The 17,235-nt window shown below is 38.5% G+C and overlaps 1 protein-coding gene across 1 annotated transcript in view; it reads left to right on the forward strand.

The window, feature by feature from the left end:
• The window catches only part of CDH8 (cadherin 8), a 402,649-nt gene that overhangs the window by 139,694 nt on the left and 245,720 nt on the right, over nucleotides 1-17,235 (forward strand). The window lies entirely within an intron of this gene.

Here is a 17,235-nt window from a genome sequence, read left to right on the forward strand (position 1 = left end):
TCTAGGTCTGTAGTCAGCCAGATATTTCACTGAGCTGGTGGGTAGAGTCTAGAGTGGATTAGGAAATCAGCTACTAGAGGCTTGTGTGTTGTGCTTATCTTACTTGAACTGAACTTTTAAAAGAATCCTTGCTATCACCAGTGACTCACTCCCACTATTTGTGAGCCATTGAAATATTCATTATACTCTACAGAACAACATTTATTTCAAAACACGGTTTCCTACCTTTTTCTTCCCTTTTTTTTGTATTTGCTTACTTATCCCCAAATCAGTGTTATCTGGTAGTTCAGCTGGTAAAGAATCTGCCTGCAATGCAGGAGACAATAGTTCGATTCCTGGGTTGGAAAGATCTGTTGGAGAAGGGATAGACTACCCAGTCCAGTATTCTCCAGTTTCCCTGGTGGCTCAGATGATAGAAAATCCACCTGCAATGCGGGAGACCTGGGTTTGATACCTGGGTTGGGAAGATTCCCTGGAGAAGGGAACAGTTACCCACTCCAGTATTCTGGCCTGGAGAACTCCATGGACAGAGGAGCCTGGCAGGCCACAATCCATGGGTTGCAAAGAGTTTGACACGACTGAGAGACTTTTGCTTCACTTCATCCCCAAACTCTGGCCTTGATACAGGAATTCCTGACCCAGGACTTTGTACCAGGATAAAAGGGAATTTTAGAGTTCTTCCTTGTCTGACAAAAGTAGTAGACAGAATCTAAGATCCAGGGCCCTAGATCACCAAAGTCATTCCTAAGCATATAGTGGAATGGATAGTCTAGTTTGTTTCAAACTGCATTTAAGACAACCTATAAAGATTTCAGTTCAGTTCAGTTGCTCAGTTGTGTCCGACTCTTTGCGACCCCATGAACCACAGCACGCCAGGCCTCCCTGTCCATCACCAACTGCCGGAGTTCACTCAAACTCCCGTCCATTGAGTTGGTCATGCCATCCAGCCATCTCATCCTCTGTCGTCCCCTTCTCCTCCTGCCCCCAGTCCCTCCCAGTATCACAGCAAAATCACATAAATTAGAAGTAGGTGAACATAATGTGATAAAACACATACACACACACAAATAGAGATACAAATCAAAAACCCAAATTAGGTAAATAGGTTGGCTTAATTTGATCTCTTATTTTTTAACCTACACTATAACTTTGGTAAATGCACTCATTGCAGTAGCAAATCAGAATTGACTTCAGGTGTTCACATCTTACCAGTGTATTTCTTCTACCAAGACTCTATTTTGTCTATTTCTTGTGTGAAGAATCCTACTTTTATGTATTTTTTCCCTTCTTATCAAAATCAAGTCACTCCTCTATGGTAGGCTGAAATGATACTTTTTCTAGGAAAAGTTTGTGGGAAACTTCTAGGGATTTCTAGCAGGAAGTTCTCTCTCTTCCATCACTACTACAACAGAAAGGAACCCACAAATGATCAAAAACACCTTCATGTTCATACTTCTTTTAAATTCTGACAGGTAAACAGGAGCTGAGAAATACTACATTTCTTTCTTTCTTTTTATTTGCTTCTTATTTCATCAAGTTATTTAGGGCAGAGAACTTGCCTAATCCATCTTAAAAAAAACCTTTTTATTGTGTATTGAGGTATAGATGATTGACAATATTGTGATAGTTTCAGGTGGAACAGAGAAGGGGACTCAGCCACACAAGCTTGTGTATTCATTCTCCCCCAAGTTCCCCTCCCCTCTGGCTGCCACATAACACTGAGCAGAGCTCCATGTGCCGTACAGCAGTTCCTTCTTGGTTATCCATCTTAAATATAGCAGTGTGTACCTGTCCACCACACTTCCAAACTCTTCCATCCCCCGTTCATTCCCGACAACCGTAAGTTTGATCTCTAAATTTATGAGTGTGTCTCTGTTAGTGTAAGGTGATTTTAAAGGACCATTACCACTTGCAATACGTACAGAATTGTTGTTGTTTAATCACTAAGTCGTGTTCACTTCTTTATGACCCCATGGACTGTAGCCTGCTAGGCTCCTCTGCCCATGAGATTTCCCAGGCAAGAATACTGGAGTGGGCTGCCATTTCCTTCTCCAGGGGATCTTCCTGATCCAGGGAGAGAACTCACGTCTCCTGAATTGGCAGATTAATTCTTTACTGCTGAGCCACCTGGAAGCCCCACATACAGAATACTTAATTACAAATAAATGATCAACAGAAAGCTGCTATTTTTTCCTCATTATTGTAATTTCTACATCTTTAATGGCCAAGTATATACCTATGTATTGTAGATGTGTCAGAGGCTTCCATTCCTGTGTATATGAGTCATGTCCCTGATAAATACGCTGAGGGAAAACAATAAAATACAGACTTCTGCAAACGTCATGGTCAATTTCTGCTAAGGAAAGGAATTTAAAGATATTATTAGCTATATAACACAATGTGTATGTGGACCTATACATTGTTCCTTTATCTGAAAGATTTTTCTTTATAAGAGTATGGCAATATAGTATAGTATTTCTTTATAAATATAGTATAGTATTTATACTATATTTATACTGCTCAATACTAGACTATATTTACAATATAGTATAGTATTTCTTTATAAAAGAAATAATCTACACTAACTTACATAGTTATTTTAAAAATGCTTAGCTTGTTACATCTCTGCTGAAAACCACATGGAATATGCTGCAGTTGAAAGAAGGGGATTTTGAAACCAAATGGATGAAATTTTGAATATCTGCTTAACTTTGAAATTCAAGGAGGTGAAACTGTTGCTTATTTCCCTTAGCCACAATGCAAAGATAACAACTTCTATCTTGCTTTCATTTTTTGAGAATCGCTTGGTAAAATACAAGGTAAAGGCATGCCATAAAGTAAGTAAGTGTTCAATAATTGGTAGTTGTGGTTTATAAAATTATTTTTATTAATCTCATTCCCGTATTACCTTTGGACTGTTCCTCTGTATCGATTTTATGCATCGGGCGTCTGGTTTCTGTTTGACTCCAGCCTCTCTGGTTAAAGGAGGAAGAGGCAGCTGCACTATTTTATTGTCAAGTGTGAATTATTCCCTTCATTTCTCATGAAGGTGAATATCAGGATGAAGGTCAGCTCCTATCTCTGTTCTCTCCCTATCACCACTGTTCTCTTCCAGCCTGCCTCTTCCCTCCCTGCCTTCCTTCTTTCATTTTTCTTCCTTTGCTACTGCAGAAATGCCAAAACCTGCACCTGAACACCCTGAAGAATGCCAGCAAGGACTGGGGGATTTCACTGTTGCAGAGAGAGAAAAATAAAATTATAATTGAGAAATTTACCAATATTACATTGAAATGAATGTGATATTCCAGAACTGTCTGCCAGTTGACAGGCTGTCAAGACAAAACACACATATATATTTGCCCAAATGGCAGCCAAATTATTTTAGAAGTATCTTATTTGGAAACTGGAGGCAGAGCTCTTTTATATTCTACTGTTTATTTCAGAACTTGATGAGAATTCACTTTTATAGCAATACTGCGTAAAGAGCGATGTGTGAGCTTGTCTGATTTTTACTGTGGATCCCAAGCTAGCAAGGTTAAAGTTGGCTTTTCAGTGAAAATTTGCCCACACTTAATACGTTCCAGACACTTTAAATATTTTTATGCTATTGGATATTGGAGTGAAGGACTGTAGACCCTGATTGTGTTTTTACACATATGCTGAGTTGCGTCTGACTCTTTGCTACCCTGTGGACTATAGCCCACCAGAATCCTCTGTCCATGGAACTTTTCAGGCAAGAATACTGGAGTGGGTTGCTATTTCCTACTCCAAGGGATCCTCCCAACCCAGACATCAAACTCTCATCTCTTGCATCCACCCCTGGGTTCAGGTAAAATGAACTCTGTATTTAGCTTGGAAATAGAATCTCGGATAATTTGTCTGCAAATCTGCTTTCTACCTGTGTTAGTGATATAACCCATCTAAGCCTTACCTTCTCTGTGTAGCGTGCATAAGAATCCTTACCTAAGAAAATATGTTTGGAAAAATTCAATGAGTATATTCGAATTACTTGGCATAGCCATAGAGTTGGTGCTCAGTTGATATTTGTTTCTTCACAAACAACCATCTTTGAGCTGCTTATACTAGTATCATTCAATAAATTGTGTATATGATATGAATGCCTTGAAAGTGAAGTGAAAGTCGCTCAGTCATGTCTGACTCTGCGACCCCATGGACTAGATAGTACAAGGAATTCTCCAGGCCAGAATACTAGAGTGGGTAGCTGTTTCCTTCTCCAGGGGATCTTCCAACCCAGGGGTTGAACCCAGGTCTCCCGCATCACAGGTGGATTCTTTACCAGCTGAGCCACAAGGGAAGCCCCGAAATACCGGAGTGGGTAACCTATCCCTTCTCCCGTGGATCTTCCCCAGGGATTGAACCGGGTCTCCTGAATTGCAGGCAGATTCTTTACCAACTGAACTATGAGGGGAGCCCTGTGAATGCCTTAGTCAAGGAAAAGTTGCTCAAGAAGCCTTAACTTTGTGTTTCACAATTGCATACATTGCAATGAACCCTATTGTATTCTAAAGGGTATATTAGTAAAGAGGGAGATAAAGGGATGGATGAGAAAGCCAAGTAGGACTTGAGCTGGTATGAATGACTGTTGTTGAGTGCAAAGTTGTATAAAACATGGCACTGGAGGTTTTCTTAGTTTTCTTTGAGATGCAAGGCTTCTATAATGGTGATCAATGTGTATTAAAAAAGTTGCTATATTCCCAATGCTGTTAAAAGTGTGCAATATTCACAACAGTCTTTTAACATTAGTACTGATATTAACTTTTCTATTCATTATTTTTAATCAGAAAAGTGGGGAAAATAATCCAAACTGAGATATTAAATGGTGGAGCTGGGATTGAATCCAGATATGTGGCTCTTCTTTCCAAGGTTTTAACCAGTATGCTATACTAAACTTTGATAATATCTCTAGAGAAATTCACTTATATATGCTCTATAATTCCACCGCCTAATGATTCTGTTGCCTATCAATAATAATTACTGTTTTTCCAAGGTGGAAGAGCTCTTTAGGTTAGCATACTTTCCAAATTAAATTGAGGAGCTGGACAAAGAAGACAGGAGTTGGACAAAGAGAAGTGTGGGTGAAATCTTACACAGTTTTAAAAATAGGAATATCAGCATGTTAAAAATATAAGAACAATATATCACATAGAAATTCAAATCACAGTAAAATTAATTGAGAGCCATTTGGTGCATAACTGGGGCTGAAGTGCTGTTAATATTAAAGTAAAAACTAAAGAGAATAACTGGGATTGACTCTGGATTTCCTGGTGGTGACTGTAAAAGAGAATGCACTCTCCATCAAAAAATATTAATCAAAAAATCAGAAGGTCAAGAGGTTACTTAGTAAAATTTATTTTGGAAAGGAAAATCTCATTGCTTTGCAAAGGATCATAACTATAGAGGTTATGGATGTCAGTACATAATATGCAAGGGGACTTACTCTACTTGAAACAGTGACTCAGCCAAAGGTAAAGTGTTAACATTTGAGAGTAGTTTTAGTGTTGACCCTTCTATGTTTTATTCTCACTCTCGTGTCTTCTCTTACCATTAGTAGTATGTCTTTTCTGTGTAATTTTGTTCTATTTTGGTATGTGTATGTGTGCTAAGTCACTTCAGTTGTGTCTGACTCTTTGCAACCCCATAGACTGTAGCCCACCAGGCTCCTCCGTCCATGGGATTCCCCAGGCAAGAATATTGGAGTGGGTTGCCATGCCCTCCTCCAGAGGATCTTCCCAACCCAGGAATGAAACCCGTGTCTCTTGTCTCCTGCATTGGCAGGTGGCTTCTTTACTGCTAGCACCACCTGGGAAGACTTTTTTATGGTAAATGTCTTCAAACCCAAGGCCCATGTAAAGTTCATCATGTTTAATTTGGAATACATTTAATCTTAGAAAGAAGTTGCAGTTGTAGTCCAAATTAATGTTTCCTCAACTTTTAGAGGGTGCATTGCTGAGATGATAACCCATCACCGTGAGATTCTTCAATCAGTCTTTGCCACATGGATGATTTTCTACACAAACACAATTCAACCTTCAAAATTAGGGAATTAATAGTGATACACCATTGTAGTGCATGCACCCACCTTAGTCAGATGTCTCCAGTTGTCCTAATAAAGTCTTCTTATAGCAAAAGGATCAAATCTACACCCCTACATGCATTACCATGAGTTCACCTCTATACCTCCAATGCCAAAGCAACACCACAAGGTTCATTCTAATTGTTTCTTTTTCTCCAACAGTGAGAACCCTGTTTCTTTTCCCTTGATGTATTTGGTGTTAGCATCACCCCTCACTGCTGTAGTAAGTGATTCTCATTTGCTGCTCTGCCCGTCCCCTGACTCCCTGACACAAATGTTTATCACCGTTTCACTCTACCTCCACCTTCCTGCCTTTCTGTGAATTCTTATTCGCCCAGCCATGCTTAACGGCTTTTGGAATGAACTGTTTAGGTGGCAGGCAGTCAGGAATGGAGGCAGGAAACTATATGATACTCTCAAATTCTATTCTCTTGTGTATTTCAGTTGTACAACAGACCTGTGGCAGTGGCTCCAACCTGTGCTCAAAATAGATTTACTGAAAAAAATCAAAGTTAACTGGTAAACACCAAATTAAAGAAAGTAAAATGATTGTCTTACATCAGACTGTTTAGAGTATTAGTATATAAGAATTTGATAAATTCATATTTTATGCCCTTTTGGAGATTTCAGACATTTATATGATCCCAGAAACTATTTTTAAAAAGTATCTTGCAAAACTGCATAATTTTATACTATGAAACTTATAAAAACACATGTCTAATGAGAAGAGAATTTTGAATCTATGTTAGGTCACATGTTAATTTAACATGCAGCTAAATAGTCAAATTTGCAATTTCTAAAGAGCAAATTAAAAATTATGATGACTCTAGCTTATATGCATTAGCTTGTTATTCTTGTCACTGCCCGAAAGACATTTTCATCCCATAAAAAGAAGTTTCCCCAATTAATAATTAGAAATTCATTTTCATATTTTTTATTAGTAAAGAAGCAGTTTATGTTACAGAGGCTTAAAAGATCAAAGGATGTTCATACTGACAAACTGTCTTAAACCTAACATACATCTTTTTCATAATGTAGAGGTGGTGGTTTTCCTTCTCTCTTTCGGCTAGATTTTGAAAAGATTTGGTAGCATTTCTCTATTTTAAAGGAGAGATGCAAAGTGAGAGAGAAAAACATATCTTGATGGATTTGATTATCGTTTTTGTCTTATTTGATTCAGAGTGACAAACAAATTTGAAATTCTTTAGGAAAACATGGGTGGGAAATCATGAAGATTGAAATAAACACTTTTCGAAGAAATCCAGCTGCTCTACCTGGTATCAGTATATGTAACAGCTGTGGTTTCCTAACTCCAAGAAGGGAAAGGACTGTACAGTTTCTGTTCTGCAGAAGGAAGGGACCTGCATTGTTCATGTTGTTCAGTTGCTAAGTCGTGTCTGACACTTTGCAACCCCAGGGACTACATAGACAGTTGGTATAGTAACTGAATGTTTTCTTGTATCTTATGATAAAAATGAAGCAGTGATTTCTGATGTGCAGATTTTGGTGATTCCCAAAGGTCTGCCTAATTGATCTATGGCTTAGAAATTACTGGAGTATACAAATGGGAAAGTTACTGGCAATAAACTGTGAGAGGTACCTAAAACCACTTAGTCTTCCAAAAGGCATTGTAATTTCTACATGGTGGCTAAGAACAAGATTGGTGTATAATCATGGGGATATAAACAAGGTTTATTTGAAAGGCTTCTGTGAAGAGAAAACTCCTTCCATCAAATTTTGCTTTAATGCTTACTCCTCTGTACTCTCTAAACCGTAAGGGGACATTTTATGAATCAATTAAGTGATAACAATATACAATCAATTTATTGTACTGTTTCTAATGGGATTCTTACTATTTTTTGGTCAACTTATAATCTGATGTCTTTAATTTTAATGTTCTATGGGCTAAATATCAACTCAAATACGTGAATGCAGATAGGATAGCTTGTGATGGTGGTTTAGTTTTTAAGTTGGGTCTGACTCTTGCAACCCCATGGACTGTAGCCCAACAGGCTCTTCTGTCCATGCGATTCTCCAGGCAAGAGTACTGGAGTGGGCTGACATTTACTTCTATTATAGGATAGCTTGCTGCTGCTACTGCTGCTAAGTCGCTTCAGTCGTATCCGACTCTGTGCGACCCCATAGACAGCAGCCCACCAGGCTTCCGTCCCTGGGATTCTCCAGGCAAGAACACTGGAGTGGGTTGCCATTTTCTTCTCCTATAGGATAGCTTAGGGAAGTTATTAAACTTATATAGAAATCTACCTTCTAAAGTCACTTTGAAAATAGTTAAAATTATAGAACTACTCATTTTAGGTCTGCCTCAGGAACTCCAGACCCAACTCTATTTCGGGGTTTCATTGCCAACATAAACTGGACGTTTTCAATGGTCTCTTCTTGTAGATTTGGACTGTTGACTTAGGAATTTCATGGAAACACCAGAAATCTTCGAATTCTTTCTAGAAGATGAATTCTCAATCATTAGCCAGTAAATTTTTTTTCAGTATGGTGTAAATCAAAAGAGAATCTTATAAATACCTCATTTGATTTTACAAGTTGTAATATTGGTGTCACTGTTGTTCTATATAATAGAATATTACATAAAAATATATTTCAACAATTCCATAAATACCTGAAACTTGAACCTATTGGAAACACTCTGTCCTTAACGCCATCCCAACTGGTGAAAAGAGTGGAATTCCCTGTGGGATGGGATTAATTTAGAGACCTGTATCTCCCATTCATGAGTATCTCTTAATTTGAATTGGTGATTTTGAAGATTAAAATTAAACCTTTGACTCAGCATTTACAGTATCTGAGTGGCGGCAGCATTGAGATCAACCTGTTCATATCAACCAGGTCATCCACTCAATATACCAATTATACAATGGATTCCCAGCCTATTCATAACAGTGGCTAAAGCTAACTTTCTGTTTCTTTCCCTTTTATTTTTTCCCTCCATTTTATCCTTGTGCTCACTCACAATGAAACTCAATTGATTATCAAATTAAACTCAGTTTAATTATCCTGGTATTGTTTCTTTAAGCTCTTCAGAAATATGTCTTCTACTTACATTTTTTAAGCTTTGTTTATTTATTTTATTATTTTTGGCTGTGCTTGGTCTTCATTGCTGTGTGCTGGCTTTCTCTAGCTGTGGCGAGCGTGGGCCACTCTCTAGTCGTGGTGTGTGGGCTCTTCATTGGGGAGCTCTTCTGTTGGGGAGCACAGGCTCTAGGGTGTATGGCTTCACTAGTTCTGGCACATGGGCTCAGTACTTGCAGCGCATGGGCTCAGTTGACCTGTGGGATGTGGGCTATTCCTGGACCAGGGGTCAAACGCACATCCCCTGTATTGGCAGGCTTATTCTTAACCACTGGACCACCAGGGGAGTCCATCTACTCAGATTTTTTATTTTTCTATTTCTGGATACATTGGGTAACTTCTCTGAAAATTACACCCACTTCCCTGTTGGTAGATTTTCTATGGTGAATAATACTTCATCCAAGTCTACCCTGAACCCTTCTGAAAAGATAAGACATCTACTGCTTCTGATTCAAGTAATCTTCTGGTACTTGAAGTACTGAGAGATATTCTCATATCAGTAAACCTGCACTTATAAGGAAAATCAAAACACTCAACAACAACAAAAAACATTGTATTGCAGATGGAAGTTTAAGAAACACAGGTGGAATTCTATCCAGACAGTTCCATGACCCTGTTGTCTTTCTATCTCTTTGTCCTCATAGATTGATAAGAATGGATATTTTAGGATTCAACACATTTATTGATTTTTTGAGGCAAAAGGGCAAATCATTCTTAAGTTATTCAAGCCATGTTTGTGTCTAGAGCTCTGTGTATTAGCATCAATACCTACAGTGTTACGACTTTTTGTTACATGCCCATTTCAGAAAATCATGAATTAAAAGGGGCTAGAGAGAAAAAGCATATAGAGTTCAGCCTTTGCCCACATTCGCCTGTCAGAGAAAGGGATGCACTGCATGTCAGGGCAGCTCTGAAACACACATTTGTGAAATCCTGAAGTCTTGGCTGAAAATGAATGTGGGACACCTTTGTCAATATCTTTTTGAAGTATGTCATGCCCTCCTTACCTCTCAGAGCTGGTAGGGGTTCCTAGAGTTTGAACATTTTTTAATATTATTTCTTTGATTTTTATGTTTGTGCATAGTGGACTTAATAATTGTGCTTCTGGATTCACTGGACTTGGAAAATTGCTATTTGAGTTTTAGGCCCAAATTGCTTTTATTCTTTGGTTGATTAGCAATCACAGTTATGTGAGATATGTGCCATTTTTTCTATTCTTATCAGTAATGTTACATAAAGAAAAATATGATGAAATTTAAATGGCAGGATAGTCACATGCATAGATAAGCATATAGATCAATACAGGCATGCCTCAGAGATATTGCCAGTTGGGTTCTAGACTGCTGCAATAAAGCAAGTTGCAAAATGTTTTGGTTTCTCAGTGTATATAAAAGTCATGTTTATGCTATACTGTAGTTTATTAAGTACACAATAGCATTATATCTAAAAATGTATACACACTTTAATTTCTAAAACATTACTAAAAAATGCTGACCTAATCATCATCTGACAGCACAGGTTTGCCACATACCTCTAATTTGTAAAAAAAAAAAAAAATCAAAACATGCAGTATTACAAAACCTAATAAAACAAAGTATGCATGTACATAAAAAAAATGGTAAAGAAGATATATAAGCTGTTAAAAGAACTGAGGATAAAGTTAAGTATGTAGATGTATGGAGGAAAGAATTGCAAGTTTGCATGTGTGTGTGTGTGTATTTGATATTATAATTAGATACCCTAAAAAAAAAAGTTACATTATGAGGCTGTAAGTGGGAACATACGGATTGTCTCAGACTCATGTCTGATTCTAAGCGAACAAGGCTTTCTTTCTTGTGTCTGGTGTCTGTACTAGAAGACTTTAAAGTCAGTATAATCATATTTGTGCCAGTGTTGAAGATGATTTTATTCATTTTCTTTTTGTCAGGGAACATGACACCAAGGAGTCTTCTCTTTATAACCATGTCAGACTTTCTGGATTTCGTCTTTATATACCAATTATGAATCTTTGCAAGCCGGAAGAGTGGTTTAAGTTCAAGAAATACACGAGGGCAAGAGAGGGGAACTTCACTATATAAAGGTCTCTGGAATAGGTTTTGAGATGTTCATATGTGTTTCTTCTGAAATCCAAAGAAATATTAGTCACTTAAGGTTAGCATGATGAATAATTGTTTTAGGACTACACAGAGATTAATATTTAAAAGTTTATGCCAAACACACTATTCATGTATATTCATTTGATCCTAACAACAACCTTATGAAGTGAATTTTATTATTTTTATTTTTTAAAAGAGAAAACTGAGGCACACAAGCTCAAAATATACTCAAAGTCTTATGATGGGTAAAAATAAGAGCTCCTCATCAAGCATGATCAAACCAGTCAATCCTAAAGGAAATTAACGCTGGATACTCATTGAAAGAGCTGATGCTGAAGCTCCAATACTTTGGCCACCTGACGCCATGAACTGACTCACTGGAAAAGACCCTGACACTGGGAAAGTGAGAGTAGGAGGAGAAGGGGGCGACAGAGGAGAAGACGGTTGCATGGCATCACTGACTCAATGGACACGAGTTTAAGCAAACTCTGGGAGATAGTGAAGGACAGGGAAACCTGGCCTGCCTGTCCGTGGGGTTGCAAACAGTCAGACACAACTTAGGGACTGAACAACAACATCAGGCATGCAGAGAAACTAGCAGTCCACAGAGTAAGGAAGGAGTGGTTATAGAGATGAGACTATATACAACAGTAGAGTTGATAGACAAGCTCTTGTCTCTGCACTGGGTGACAGGAAGGAAAACCAGAAGTGAAGTGGAAGAGACCACGAATACACTGGAATCCAAAAGGAGCCTGTACCTGGCACTTCCACCTCAGTGTTCCTGCAGGAGCAGCTGATGCCCTTGGTCACAAGGCTGGACCTGGGCCAGGACGTGGGCATTTTGGAGAAGCACAGCCTAGAGCTGCCGAAGGAGCCGTGAGCTGGATTCTGCTCCCTGTCCTCATGGTGTGCTTGAGAACCTGCTGAGTCAGGCATGCACTGCCCCAGTGTCCAATATCCTTCACTGATGTTGTGTCTGCCTTCTCCACTTCTGCCTGCAAAAGCTCACGCCAAACCTAACCAGGACAAACATAGGAAAGGGAATTCTAGAAAAATAATCCCAGTTAGCTAAACTTATCGAAAACAAAACCATGACAGATACACTTTATTTAGCTTCCGTTGTAGGCTGGGTCCTGTGGAAAACACTGCGTAGATTTTTAGAAAAGAGCATTATATATGTCTAGTATTATCAGTGCACATTACGTATTATATAAAATTTTATATATTGTTGGTTGCATGTTATTATCATATCTTTACTGAAAAAAATACAGATATACATTTATTTGTGTTGTGGGCTGAGTTCTATTTCACAAAATTAATGTACTGAAGCTCTAACCCCCAGGACCTTCAAATGAGATTGTATTTGGAGGTAAGGCCCTTGAAGAGGTGATTAAAGTTAAGTGAGGACAAATGGGCAGGTGCTGGTCCAGTCTGACTGGTGTCCTTACCAGAAGAAGGAATTTGGACACAGAGACTCCAGGGGCACATATGAACACAAGGACCGCTGTGTGACAAGACACAAGAAAAGCGACCATCTGCAAGCCAAGGAGAAACCTCGGGAGAAGCCAACCCTGCCAGCGCCTTGAACTTGGACTCCCAGCCTCTAGGACTGTATGAAAATTAACTCCTGTTGTAGAAATCACCTAGGCTGGAGTGTTTTGTTATGGCAACCCTAGAGGACTAATGTGGTTTAGTGTGGCCATATTAACTTAATTAGGAGGCTTTAGGATCAAAATCCAAAACCAGAGACTTGTTAAATTGGATACCAGTGTTCTCTCTTCTAGAATTATCATGTCCCTGTATAAGCCTTGACTTAAGGTCATATCTTTGGATACATATGGAGCGAACATCTGTTCCCAGCTATGGGATGTTTTTAAAAAATAAAAAACCATATGCTTAAGTGTGTGGAGTTTCTTTTCATTTTAAGTAAACTTTGAATTTGAGTTTTAGATTTATGGAAAGGTTGTGAAATTATAATAGAGTCCCCATATACCTTCACACCCACATTTCACTATTATCAATATTAACATCTTACATTAGTGTGGTAAACTTTTTTAAAATTAATGAATTGATATTGACACTACATTTTAACACTTGTAGGGAGAACTGGTCAGGTATTTTTTTAGAATTTCCCTCATTTTAGATTTGTCTAATGGGTTAGAGTGTCGGGGGAGGAAAACTGACATTTTGTGACATTATCAATGTGGTTTAGCCACTAAGTTGTGTCTGACTCTTGCTACCCCATGGATAGTAGCTTGCCAGGCTCCTCTGTCCATGGGATTTTCCAGGCAAGAATACTGGAGGGGGTTGTCATTTCCTTCTCCAGGAGATCTTCATGATCCAAAAATCAAACCGGGTCTCCTGCATTGCAGGCAGATTCTTATCCACTGCACCACCAGAGAAGTCCACCTACTGATGCGCGGGAGGCCTCAGGTTCATCTTGTGTATTTATTGCCCCACTTCTGGAATTACCTCTATCTCCAAGGAGCCCTGGTTCCTTTTGTTGGGGCCATTAGAAGCGAAGTATGCTAATTGCACTTGTTGCTGCTGGATTGTCTTTGATTTTAGACTCTCCCAGATGATAGAGGGAGGACAAATATGTGTGGAGATGTATTTATCCACTTGAGTTTTTAAAATACAGTGGTAACATAATTATATTATTTTGTCACAGTTTGAAGTCCATCGTGGGAAACTCCACATCTCATTTTTTTAAATCTGCATGTATTAAATTTTTCATGCGCTATTGATTTTGGTAAGTTCATTGTGACACATGTTCATCATTACTGTATCAGATGGAATAGTTCTCCTACCTTAAAGAAAGCCGTGAGCTTTACCTATTAACTTCCTCATTCTCTAACCCCCTATTGACTTTATATCTTTGTCTTTTCTAAAATATCCTATAAATATAATAAAATATTATATCAGTCCAATTCTGTCATTCAGTCATGTCTGACTCTTTGTGACCCCATGGACTGCAGCACGCCAGGCCTCCCTGTTCATCACCAACTCCCGGAGTTTACTCAAACTCATGCCTATTGAGTCGGTGATGCGATCTAATCATCTCATCCTCTGTCATCCCCTTCTCCTCCTGCCTTCAGTCTTTCCCAGCATTAAGGTCTTTTCAAATGAGTCAGCTCTTGGCATCAGGTGGCCAAAGTATTGGAGTTTCAGCTTCAACATCAGTCCTTCCAATGAATATTCAGGACTGATTTCCTTTAGGACGGACTGGTTGGATCTCCTTGCAGTCCAAGGGACTGTCAAGAGTCTTCTCCAACCCCACAGTTCAAAAGCATCAATTCTTGAGTGCTCAGTATATACTAAATAGTATTCCTTTGTATGGGTTACCATATTTTGTTCATCCTTTTGTCTATTGAAGTATATTTTGATTGTTTCTGACATTGTGTAATTATAAATACAACTGCTATAAACATTCATGTACAGATTTTTGTTTAGAAATAAGTTTTTAATTCAGTTGAAATACCTAGGAGTATATCTGATGCATCTTTCAATAAGAATGTATTTAGTTTTAATATATATTTTAATAGATTTAACCAAAATATTGGCCACAAAACTCTATTAGTAATATTTAAAACATTATATAAAGACATCCTTCATTCATTAACAGGGAAAACAATGGGAGAAATCGTAGGAAAAAAAATCCATTAATATAGACATGAATGGATGTGCTTATATGAGTTCCAGTGATCACACTGTAAATAGGAATTGTCTTAAAATGTTGTCAGATTTCGGTGCCTTTGGGAAATGCTGCCCCAGAGGATTTTTAAATTTTCCATTCTTCTAGTCAAAATGGGTTCTCCTATTTCTAGTTTTTGAAAATGTGTTCATGGACACTGTTCACCAAGCTGTCACTACCAGTGTTACTCTGCCTGTTTCTGCTTTTTGAAAGTCTATGCTAAAAAAAAAAAAAAAATTAATACAGGAGTGAAAATCTGGTAGTCAACAACCGTCTATGGAGGCTCTCTTTCAAGCTTGTAGTGAGCACCCAAATAATGTCAGCCAAACCCATATGTGTTTATTTCCTTGGAATGGACTATCTCCCAGATGGCAGTATGGATAACCACAGTATGGATAGCCAGTTTGTGAAGGGTTTCTTTTGTTCTCATACACAGATAGACATTTCACCAAATCTAGTTCAGTTAGCTCAACCCCAGCCATTTTCCATAAGGACTGAGAAGATAATGAAATAGTATCTTTCGAAGTAGCTCAACATGGAAATATGTGAACTTAGGCACCATCAGGTACACATCATCCTTTCATAATATATACTAATATTAGAGAAACAGAAAAGTTATGCTTCTCATGTTGGATTTCTTAGTCTCTGGTTCTAGGAATACACTGTACACTGTGAAAGTCATTCAGTCGTGTCTGACTCTTTGCGACCCCATGGACTGTATCCATGGAATTCTCCAGGCCAGAATACTGGAATGGCTAGCCTTTCACTTCTCCAGGGGATCTTCCCAACCCAGGGATTGAACCCAGGTCTCCTGCACTGCAGGTGGATTCTTTACCAGCTGAGCCACCAGGGAAGCCCAGTAGGAACACATGGAGTCATGGAGTCTCAGTTCCCATCTCTGATTTCCATGTTATTTCTGTTTCTCCATGTATGACAACTCAAAAAAAGATCAGGTCAAGGGATAGTTAGCTTTTTAAAAACAAAAATTTCCTAAGAAATAGAAAATTGTCTGCTGGATGCTGTGGGTGCCTGTGAGGAGTTATTCCAAGGAGTTCTGGCCTTTCAGAGAGTAGCGATAGAAATGTCTTTCTCCTTGGCTATGTAAACGGTGTATAAAATGATAAATATTTATATCCACTCAAATGGTGTGCAGTTTTCTCATTATATGAACCAAGAGAATTGACTATCAGTGTTGTGTCTTCCTTGTAAAAGATCCTGACACTTTAGGGCAAGGCATGGTATGGATGGATATTAATGATATGTGGCACATGTCTTCTTAATATAAGAAGGTGTTTGATCTTTTGTTTGAATTTTCTTTTACTGTCTTTGACTGCTGTCCATATAAAAACAATGAACTGAAATTTAGATTCTTGGGAAAGTAAGAATTGGAGTGGTTTATCCCTTCTGGCAGACTTGTGAAAGGACTATGCATCTCCTTAACCTGAGTGAGAAGGAGACAATGAGAGAAGGAATATTCTGAGTTCAGCCTGAAAAGACTCTTCATGCTGAGTGGAGTGTCACTCTTGTATCCATTTATATTCTCAGATCCTACTACAGCCTTTTGTGCTTTGTTCTTTTTTAAAATTAGTATTAAAGAAAAACTGGATGATCAAGACAGAAAACAAAGGGCAAAATCCATTCCTGAACATGTCTTTATTGTCGTTTTTCTCACCTTGACAGAATCTGAATAATGATAATCACCCCAGGATTTTTTTTATTGCTCTTCTAGTGTAAGTATTAAGGCTGCTAATACCATTCAGTAACAATGGAATAATATCAAACATGTCTCACACATTCGTGTGTAGGTAACAAGTTACAATGTCAAAGCTAAATGAAAGAAGTGCCAGTATCCATCTTAAGAGTTGCTCTTACGGTGTCGCACAGCTCTGGTCAATTTGATGCAAGTGCACTGTGAGGAGCCTTTTGGGGGACCACACGGCAAGGGAAATAATAAGACCATATGATCTGAATCCAGCATGGTTGCTGCTGCTCGATTCAGTGCTAAGGGCATGGTTCAGTTAGCTTTTTCATAAATGTAAACAGCAATTCATATTTCTATTCAGCTTTTCAACAGTGTGCATTTTCTTGTCCCCCAGACAGATTTTTAATTTTTATTTAAGTTTATTTGGCTGTGTTGGGTCTTGGTTGTAGCATGCAGAGTCTTCACTGTGACGCACAGACTCTTTAGCCTGGCACCCAGGCTCAAGCGCTTCGGTAGTCGTGGCCTGTGCCTAGTTGCCTGCAAGCAT

This window comes from Bos mutus, chromosome 18 (genome assembly GCF_027580195.1).
Source record: "Bos mutus isolate GX-2022 chromosome 18, NWIPB_WYAK_1.1, whole genome shotgun sequence".
NCBI lineage: Eukaryota > Metazoa > Chordata > Mammalia > Artiodactyla > Bovidae > Bos > Bos mutus.